A 9,513-nucleotide genomic window follows, 5' to 3' on the forward strand; every position below is an offset into this window, starting at 1 on the left:
ACTATAATCTTCATCAAGATATGCAATAGGCATTTATGTCAGACGTTGACATCAGTTTATGAAAATGGTTATGTGCTACTTATCAATGTGGTATGCCTGGCTTATGAATGTGGTATCATGTGGACCTAGGTACCCATCAAGTGTGGGCCTAGCTACCCATCAAGTCTGGGCCTAGGTACCCATCAAGTGTGGGCCTAGCTACCCATCAAGTCTGGGCCTAGGTACCCATCAAGTCTGGGCCTAGGTACCCATCAAGTCTGGGCCTAGGTACCCATCAAGTGTGGGCCTAGGTACCCATCAAGTGTGGGCCTTGGTACCCATCAAGTGTGGGCCTAGCTACCCATCAAGTGTGGGCCTTGGTACCCATCAAGTGTGGGCATAGGTACCCATCAAGTGTGGGCCTAGGTACCCATCAAGTGTGGACCTAGGTACACATCAAGTATAGGTACCAAGTTTGGGTTCCTGTTTAAGGAGTGCAGCCATACAGCTGTAATAACTGAGATTCCTTCCTGTTTAAGGAGTGCAGCCATACAGCTGTAATAACTTTTCTGGCAGGCTGAAGTACTGTCTGCACACCCAGGATCTACAAGGATAAAATACTCAAACGTGACCAATAGAAAGGTGAGGTGGAGGGACTTGGTTCAACCATCCACCATGACAAAAACAATGAAAATATGGTGGGTGTTGTGTTCTCCCTGTTAGGCTAATTCACCAGCCAATCACTTATCATTCCTCCAGTGTATAACCCAGGGATTGTACATTTAAATGTTAAAACCCTCTCGGGAAGTGAAAATTCCAATCCCAAACCCTGCTGGTCCTAGACAATGGGCCTGCTGGTCCTAGACAATGGGCCTGCTGGTCCTAGACAATGGGCCTGCTGGTCCTAGACATCATCCCAATCCCAAAGTGTGCTGGTCCTAGACAATGTCAATGGTCTGGCTGGTATTAACAGGGATTAGGGCATGGCTAGTCTCATTGGTTCAGCCATCAATCTTCAGTCACGTAATTCATTTAAAACCCAGAAGATTGTACATTTTAAACCCATGTGCCTTGTCTTCTGAGGGAGTTACAGTAACACCCCAATCCCATTTAGTGCTAGTCCTAGACAATATTTGCTTCCCAAATGGCACCCTATTCCCTACATAGTGCACTATGGCACTATGGGCCTTTTCAAACTACATAGGGAAGAGGTTGCCATTTAATGCCAATGGGCCTGATGAATGAACAAGGATTCGGATTGGGATTAGCCTTGTCAGCACATATGTTACTGACACCCCCAGCGCACAACCCCCACTCAGATTAACACGGCATGGCCTTTCCTTCCAGATTAGGATTAGGCCATTTAAACAATGGCAAGGACAAAAGAGGTGGAAGACAAAGCCCACAGCACTGGGAGACAATGTCGTATTACTGTAACACTTGAAACTGTGGATTCCTTTACCAGAGGGGGATGAATCTCTCTGTGTGAGAGAGTGTGTGATCATATCAGCCTCTCCTTGAAGAAATATGTGTTTTTCATTATAGAAAATGGGGAGGGGGGGGGGTATAAACATTAAAAGTGGGTCATTCACCTGAGTTATTTTTCCATTTACTTAAGATTTACCAGCTGATGAGTCAGATGAGGGGGTCTGGAAAAGTGAACAGTCCTTTACACTGTCTGGCTGATCAGTAAGATGAGGAGGTCTGGAAAGTGAACAGTCCTTTACACTGTCTGGCTGATGAGTAAGATGAGGAGGTCTGGAAAGAGAACAGTCCTTTACACTGTCTGGCTGATCAGTAAGATGAGGAGGTCTGGAAAGTGAACAGTCCTTTACACTGTCTGGCTGATGAGTAAGATGAGGAGGTCTGAAAAGAGAACAGTCCTTTACACTGTCTGGCGGATGAGTCAGATGAGGAGGTCTGGAAAGAGAACAGTCCTTTACACTGTCTGGCTGATCAGTCAGATGAGGAGGTCTGGAAAGAGAACAGTCCTTTATAGTGTCTGGCTGATGAGTCAGATGAGGAGGTCTGAAAAGAGAACAGTCCTTTACACTGTCTGGCTGATGAGTCAGACGAGGGGGTCTGGAAAGAGAACAGTCCTTTACACTGTCTGGCTGATGAGTCAGATGAGGAGGTCTGAAAAGAGAACAGTCCTTTACACTGTCTGGCTGATGAGTCAGACGAGGAGGTCTGGAAAGAGAACAGTCCTTTACAGTACATTCTGAAAGTGATGGTTTGAGAGGGGTTTCAACACGTTCATGTCAGTAGAAAACCAGTGTTCCCTGGGCCAAGGACTCAAGACCTCCAGACTGAACCATGTCATCCTGCTCTCAGCTATTTTGTTCACGTTTCAGGTTCTGTAGGAGAAGTGCACATTGAAGGTCATCTGCAAGCCTTTCCTAACCTGTTGAATTGATATGTTTATAGAGCAATAGAGTCGTTCTCAAAGGGACAAGGAGCGTTTATAAAACAGTTGTCAATACTTAACTCTGTTCAAGGTCTGCAGAAAACATGTACATGAAACATCTTCACCTACCCTTAACCTTAACTAACCTATTGAATCCATTGAATCAATATCTACAGATGTAGGATCTTCATTTGAGCCAGTTTGCTACAGAGTGAAAATAATCCTGCAGCAACACGAAATGTGAATTATTATGTGGAATTATAATGAATGGACATTTTTGGTAGGGGGTGATACATTTTTTCGTTAGGTTAAATCAAGTCTGACACTTTAAAGTGAAAATTGCAAACTGTAGAAGCCACTTTAAACCTTTGAATACACTACAAGTTTTCAGCAACAAAAAAGTTATCAAATTATGATACTACATCTGTGTAAAGCTGCACAGTGGCTCTTAAAGGGATGAAAACCGCACTAGAGCAGTCCTCAAGAGGTCAACAATGACAAGTACTTGAATGTGTCCATGAGCATCTACCAGAGCACTCAAGTGTTCCCATTGCAGAATACTGTACATTGACCAAGCGAGCAAAAACAGGTTGCGATGACGTTATTCTGAGGTATTTGGTGACATCATGGTCATGTTGTATAATGGTTGTATGAGGATGTTTTTTTTGTTGTTGTCACGTTGACAATGTCCAGGGATGTTCCACTCAAAATAGAAACTCTGAACCATATCAGAGGTCCCCAGTATATTGGTCTGTCTCTGAATGGTGTTAGTCAGCTACACACTACAAACCTTGTCAAGTCCTAAAGCACTGACAGACTACAATGACATATTCCTGGAGAACACTGATCTCTCATCTCATTTCCTCTGTCTTCTTTAATACTTACTTACTCTAAATCTGCTTCCCTCACTCTAAACACTACCTTCCCTGGTCCTTAATGTGTCATGATACAAACACTACCTTCCCTGGTCCTTACCGTGTCATGATACAAACACTACCTTCCATAGTCCTTACTGTGCCATGACACAAACACTACCTTCCCTGGTCCTTAACGTGTCATGATACAAACACTACCTTCCATAGTCCTTACTCTGCCATGACACAAACACTACCTTCCCTGGTCCTTAATGTGTCATGATACAAACACTACCTTCCCTGGTCCTTAACGTGTCATGATACAAACACTACCTTCCATAGTCCTTACTGTGCCATGATACAAACACTACCTTCCCTGGTCCTTACTGTGTCATGGTACAAACACTACCTTCCCTGGTCCTTACCTTGTCATGACAAACACTATCTTCCCTGGTCCTTACCGTGCCATGACACAAACACTACCTTCCCTGGTCCTTACTGTGCCATGACACAAACACTACCTTCCATAGTCCTTACTGTGCCATGATACAAACACTACCTTCCCTGGTCCTTACTGTGTCATGATACAAACACTACCTTCCCTGGTCCTTACCTTGTCATGACAAACACTACCTTCCCTGTACCTTACTGTGCCATGACACAAACACTACCTTCCCTGGTCCTTACTGTGTCATGATACAAACACTACCTTCCCTGGTCCTTACCGTGTCATGATACAAACACTACCTTCCCTGGTCCTTACCGTGTCATGATACAAACACTACCTTCCCTGGTCCTTACCATGTCATGATACCAACACTACCTTACCTGGTCCTTACCGTGTCATGATACAAACACAACCTTACCTGGTCCTTACCGTGTCATGATACAAACACTCCCTTCCCTGGTCCTTACCGTGCCATGATACAAACACTACCTTACCTGGGCCTTACCATGTCATGATACCAACACTACCTTACCTGGTCCTTACCGTGTCATGACACAAACACTACCTTCCCTGGTCCTTACCGTGCCATGATACAAACACTACCTTCCATAGTCCTTACTGTGTCATGATACAACACTACCTTCCCTGGTCCTTACCATGTCATGATACCAACACTGCCTTACCTGGTCCTTACCGTGTCATGATACAAACACTACCTTCCCTGGTCCTTACCGTGTCATGATACAAACACTACCTTCCCTGGTCCTTACCGTGCCATGATACAAACACTACCTTCCCTGGTCCTTACTGTGTCATGATACAAACACTACCTTCCCTGGTCCTTACCGTGTCATGACACCAACACTACCTTCCCTGGTCCTTACCGTGTCATGATACAAACACTACCTTCCCTGGTCCTTACCGTGTCATGACACCAACACAACCTTCCCTGGTCCTTACCGTGTCATGATACAAACTCTACCTTCCCTGGTCCTTACCGTGTCATGATACAAACTCTACCTTCCCTGGGCCTTACCGTGTCATGATACAAACACTACCTTCCCTGGTCCTTTCCGTGTCATGATACAAACACTACCTTCCCTGGTCCTTACCTGGTCATTACACCAACACTACCTTCCCTGGTCGTTACCGTGCTAGAACACCTGCTCTGCTCTACGACCTAACCAGATGGCCTCTGCCCTGTAGGCCTGTAATCTCTACATCTTAAAGCCACTTTAGCTAAGTCAACTCTAATAAGGCCAAGTGTATTAAGGGACCTTGAGCATTCGTTAAGTTACTAACTCCATTATACACTACCACTGGATTGGCCAACTTCCTTTGGCTCAGAGCCCATGTGACTTCAACAGAGGAGGGATGGAGAACCTACACAAGTTGTCTGGAGGCAAGGAGTGCCATCAACCTAGATTCAAACCCTGGTCTCCTGCAGGCCATACAACCTGGGATTGAAGGCTTTAAATCTATTTAAACCACAGGTTTTCTGTGTGCCGTAGGATTGTGTTTGTCCTCTGAGCTAAAGCCAAGGCGATAGCTCGTAAAGCTAACACCAGTCTTCAGATCTCAGCCTTCCATTTTAACAACAGGGAGTTGTTTATTAAAGTGTTAAAGTATTACAGTATCCCATAAAATCAACAGCATGTTCTGTTCTACTGGGTTGTTCTGTTTCTCTGCTCCTGCTCCGAAGCTACATCAGTACCCCCTGGTAGGAAGTCAGGCCAAGTGGTTGTCTTTCATACTGCCAATCTGCCAGGTGTCTGTTCTGTAGAGTGTGTGTCAATGTGTGTGTGTGTGTGTGTGTGTGTGTGTGTGTGTGTGTGTGTGTGTGTGTGTGTGTGTGTGTGTGTGTGTGTGTGTGTGTGTGTGTGTGTGTGTGTGTGTGTGTGTTGCCAGATCCTGTGGTTTCGATCCAAACAACAGCCTGAAGGGATGTGTGTTAACAACAGTCTCTCAACTGGGAGTACAGCAATTATACACACAGATAACCCCTCCAATCAGTCTCTCTCACACACACACACACACACACACACACACACACACACACACACACACACACACACACACACACACACACACTGCACTTTCAGAATTGCAGAGGGGGGCTGCCTCCTTAAGGAGCTGGCTGCTAGCCTAGTAACCTGACAGACTTGCTGTTATTCCCTTGCTGCAGGTGTGTGCAGCACACCAAACACACACACACACACACAAACACAGGGTTGTGTGAGAGGAACTGAACTGGCGTTTACCTCAACTAACATTCTCATTCAGTTCCTACAGGCCTCCAAAGCCTGCCTCTGGGTTCAGAGACAATGATATAGCATACATACTGTACTCATCCATACAGGTACTATATATATACTGTCCAGATCCATACAGGTACAATACATATATACTGTACTCATCCATGCAGGTACTATATAGACAGTATATCAATTCAATTCAATTCAAGGGCTTTATTGGCATGGGAAACGTGTTAACATTGCCAAAGCAAGTGAGGTAGATAATATATAAAGTTAATATCTATATATCTATATATCTACCTATATATACACTGCTCAAAAAAGTAAAGGAAACACTTAAACAACACAATGTAACTCCAAGTCAATCACACTTCTGTGAAATCAAACTGTCCACTTAGGAAGCAACACCGATTGACAATACATTTCACATGCTGTTGTGCAAATGGAATAGACAGCAGGTGGAAATTATAGGCAATTAGGAAGACACTCCCAATAAAGGAGTGGTTCTGCAGGTGGTGACCACAGACCACTTCTCAGTTCCTATGCTTCCTGGCTGATGTTTTGGTCACTTTTGAATGCTGGCGGTGCTTTCACTCTAGTGGTAGCATGAGATGGAGTCTACAACCCACACAAGTGGCTCAGGTAGTGCAGCTCATCCAGGATGGCACATCAATGCGAGCTGTGGCAAGAAGGTTTGCTGTGTCTGTCAGCGTAGTTTCCAGAGCATGGAGGCGCTACCAGGAGACAGGCCAGTACATCAGGAGACGTGGAGGAGGCCGTATGAGTGCAACAACCCAGCAGCATGGCCGCTACCTCCGCCTTTGTGCAAGGAGGAGCAGGAGGAGTACTGCCAGAGCCCTGCAAAATGACCTCCAGCAGGCCACAAATGTGCATGTGTCTGCTCAAATGGTCAGAAACAGACTCCATGAGGGTGGTATGAGGGCCCGACGTCCACAAGTGGGGGTTGTGCTTACAGCCCAACACCGTGCAGGACGTTTGGCTATTGCCAGAGAACACCAAGATTGGCAAATTCTCCACTGGCGCCCTGTGCTCTTCACAGATGAAAGCAGGTTCACACTGAGCACATGTGACAGACGTGACAGAGTCTGGAGACGCCGTGGAGAATGTTCTGCTGCCTGCAACATCCTCCAGCATGACCGGTTTGGCGGTGGGTCAGTCATGGTGTGGGGTGGCATTTCTTTGGGGGGCCGCACAGCCCTCCATGTGCTCACCAGAGGTTGCCTGACTGCCATTAGGTACCGAGATGAGATCCTCAGACCCCTTGTGAGACCATATGCTGGTGCGGTTGGCCCTGGGTTCCTCCTAATGCAAGACAATGCTAGACCTCATGTGGCTGGAGTGTGTCAGCAGTTCCTGCAAGAGGAAGGCATTGATGCTATGGACTGGCCCGCCTGTTCCCCAGACCTGAATCCAATTGAGCACATCTGGGACATCATGTCTTGCTCCATCCACCAACGCCACGTTGCACCACAGACTGTCCAGGAGTTGGCGGATGCTTTAGTTGGGAGGAGATCCCTCAGGAGACCATCCACCACCTCATCAGGAGCATGCCCAGGCGTTGTAGGGAGGTCATACAGGCACGTGGAGGCCACACACACTACTGAGCCTCATTTTGACTTGTTTTAAGGACATTACATCAAAGTTGGATCAGTATTTAATAATAATGTAGTTATAACACATGTCAAAGGTGTAGTGTAGTTTTATGACAATGTGACATTCAGAGGATCATTTGGTTTTGGTAAAATAGATATATTCCTTACTTCAAAGAAATAACCACAATGACGCTATTTTACTCACAACGGCCTCATTTACATCTTTGTAAAATGGAAACTATACAGCAAAATAGTTGGATTTGTTCATGTATGTATACAGATTTTTTATCAATACATTATCATCATACTTGATGGGTAGAAACATTGTCATTGGCGTATCTCTCTGTATAGGGATGAATAAAACTCACCCATACACAGACTTAGGAGAAAGGAATTGTGAGCCCTGAATAGCAAGACGTTGGTCACGATTCAATCCAAGGGTCGCTACAGCGCTGCACACTGTCACAGAGGTACTGTTCCCACTTTCACAGAGGTGACCTTCAAGGTAAACGCTGCACACTATCACAGAGGTAATGTTCCCACTTTCACAGAGGTGACCTTCAAGGTAAATGCTGCACACTATCACAGAGGTAATGTTCCCACTTTCACAGAGGTGACCTTCAAGGTAAACGCTGCACACTATCACAGAGGTAATGTTCCCACTTTCACAGAGGTGACCTTCAAGGTAAATGCTGCACACTATCACAGAGGTAATGTTCCCACTTTCACAGAGGTGACCTTCAAGGTAAACGCTGCACACTATCACAGAGGTAATGTTCCCACTTTCACAGAGGTGACCTTCAAGGTAAACCTCTGTTAACGTTGGCTCAGCTGGAAATTACTTTCTGATGTCAAGAGCACTGCAACGTGCGATCGGATTGAATCGCAGCCTTTCCATTTCAACAACAATAACACAACAATGCACCATTGAATTCCCAAAAAATGTGGTCTGATCCAACAGCTGTCCTGTTAACTTTACCTAACAGGACTACAGAGGGCTGTGATGATAACAGCTGATCCAACAGCAGTCCTGTTAACTTTACCCAACAGGACTACAGAGGGCTGTGATGATAACAGCTGATCCAACAGCAGTCCTGTTAACTTTACCCAACAGGACTACAGAGGGCTGTGATGATAACAGCTGATCCAACAGCAGTCCTGTTAACTTTACCCAACAGGACTACAGAGGGCTGTGATGATAACAGCTGATCCAACAGCAGTCCTGTTAACTTTACCCAACAGGACTACAGAGGGCTGTGGTGATAACATCTGATCCAACAGCAGTCCTGTTAACTTTACCTAACATGACTACAGAGGGCTGTGATGATAACAGCTGATCCAACAGCAGTCCTGTTAACTTTACCCAACAGGACTACAGAGGGCTGTGATGATAACAGCTGATCCAACAGCAGTCCTGTTAACTTTACCTAACAGGACTACAGAGGGCTGTGGTGATAACATCTGATCCAACAGCTGTTAACTTTACCCATGATAACAGCTGATCCAACAGCAGTCCTGTTAACTTTACCCAACAGGACTACAGAGGGCTGTGATGATAACATTATACTGTATCATGGTCAGCTCATCATCCCTGTATAGAGTCATTACACAAGCCAACCTCACTGTTAGCAAAGAACGGATTACAAACATGAAAATGCGGTGTCATCTCATCAAAAAGACAATGTGACATCACTCAGCTGTAATGTGACATCACTAAGCTGCACTGTGACATCACTCAGCTGTAATGTGATATCACTCAGCTGCACTGTGACATCACTCAGCTGTAATGTGACATCACTCAGCTGCACTGTGACATCACTCAGCTGTAATGTGACATCACTCAGCTACACTGTGACATCACTCAGCTGTAATGTGACATCACTCAGCTGCACTGTGACATCACTCAGCTGTAATGTGGCATCACTCACGTGTAATTGATGTGATGATGAGTTATTAC

This window comes from Oncorhynchus clarkii, chromosome 13 (genome assembly GCF_045791955.1).
Source record: "Oncorhynchus clarkii lewisi isolate Uvic-CL-2024 chromosome 13, UVic_Ocla_1.0, whole genome shotgun sequence".
NCBI lineage: Eukaryota > Metazoa > Chordata > Actinopteri > Salmoniformes > Salmonidae > Oncorhynchus > Oncorhynchus clarkii.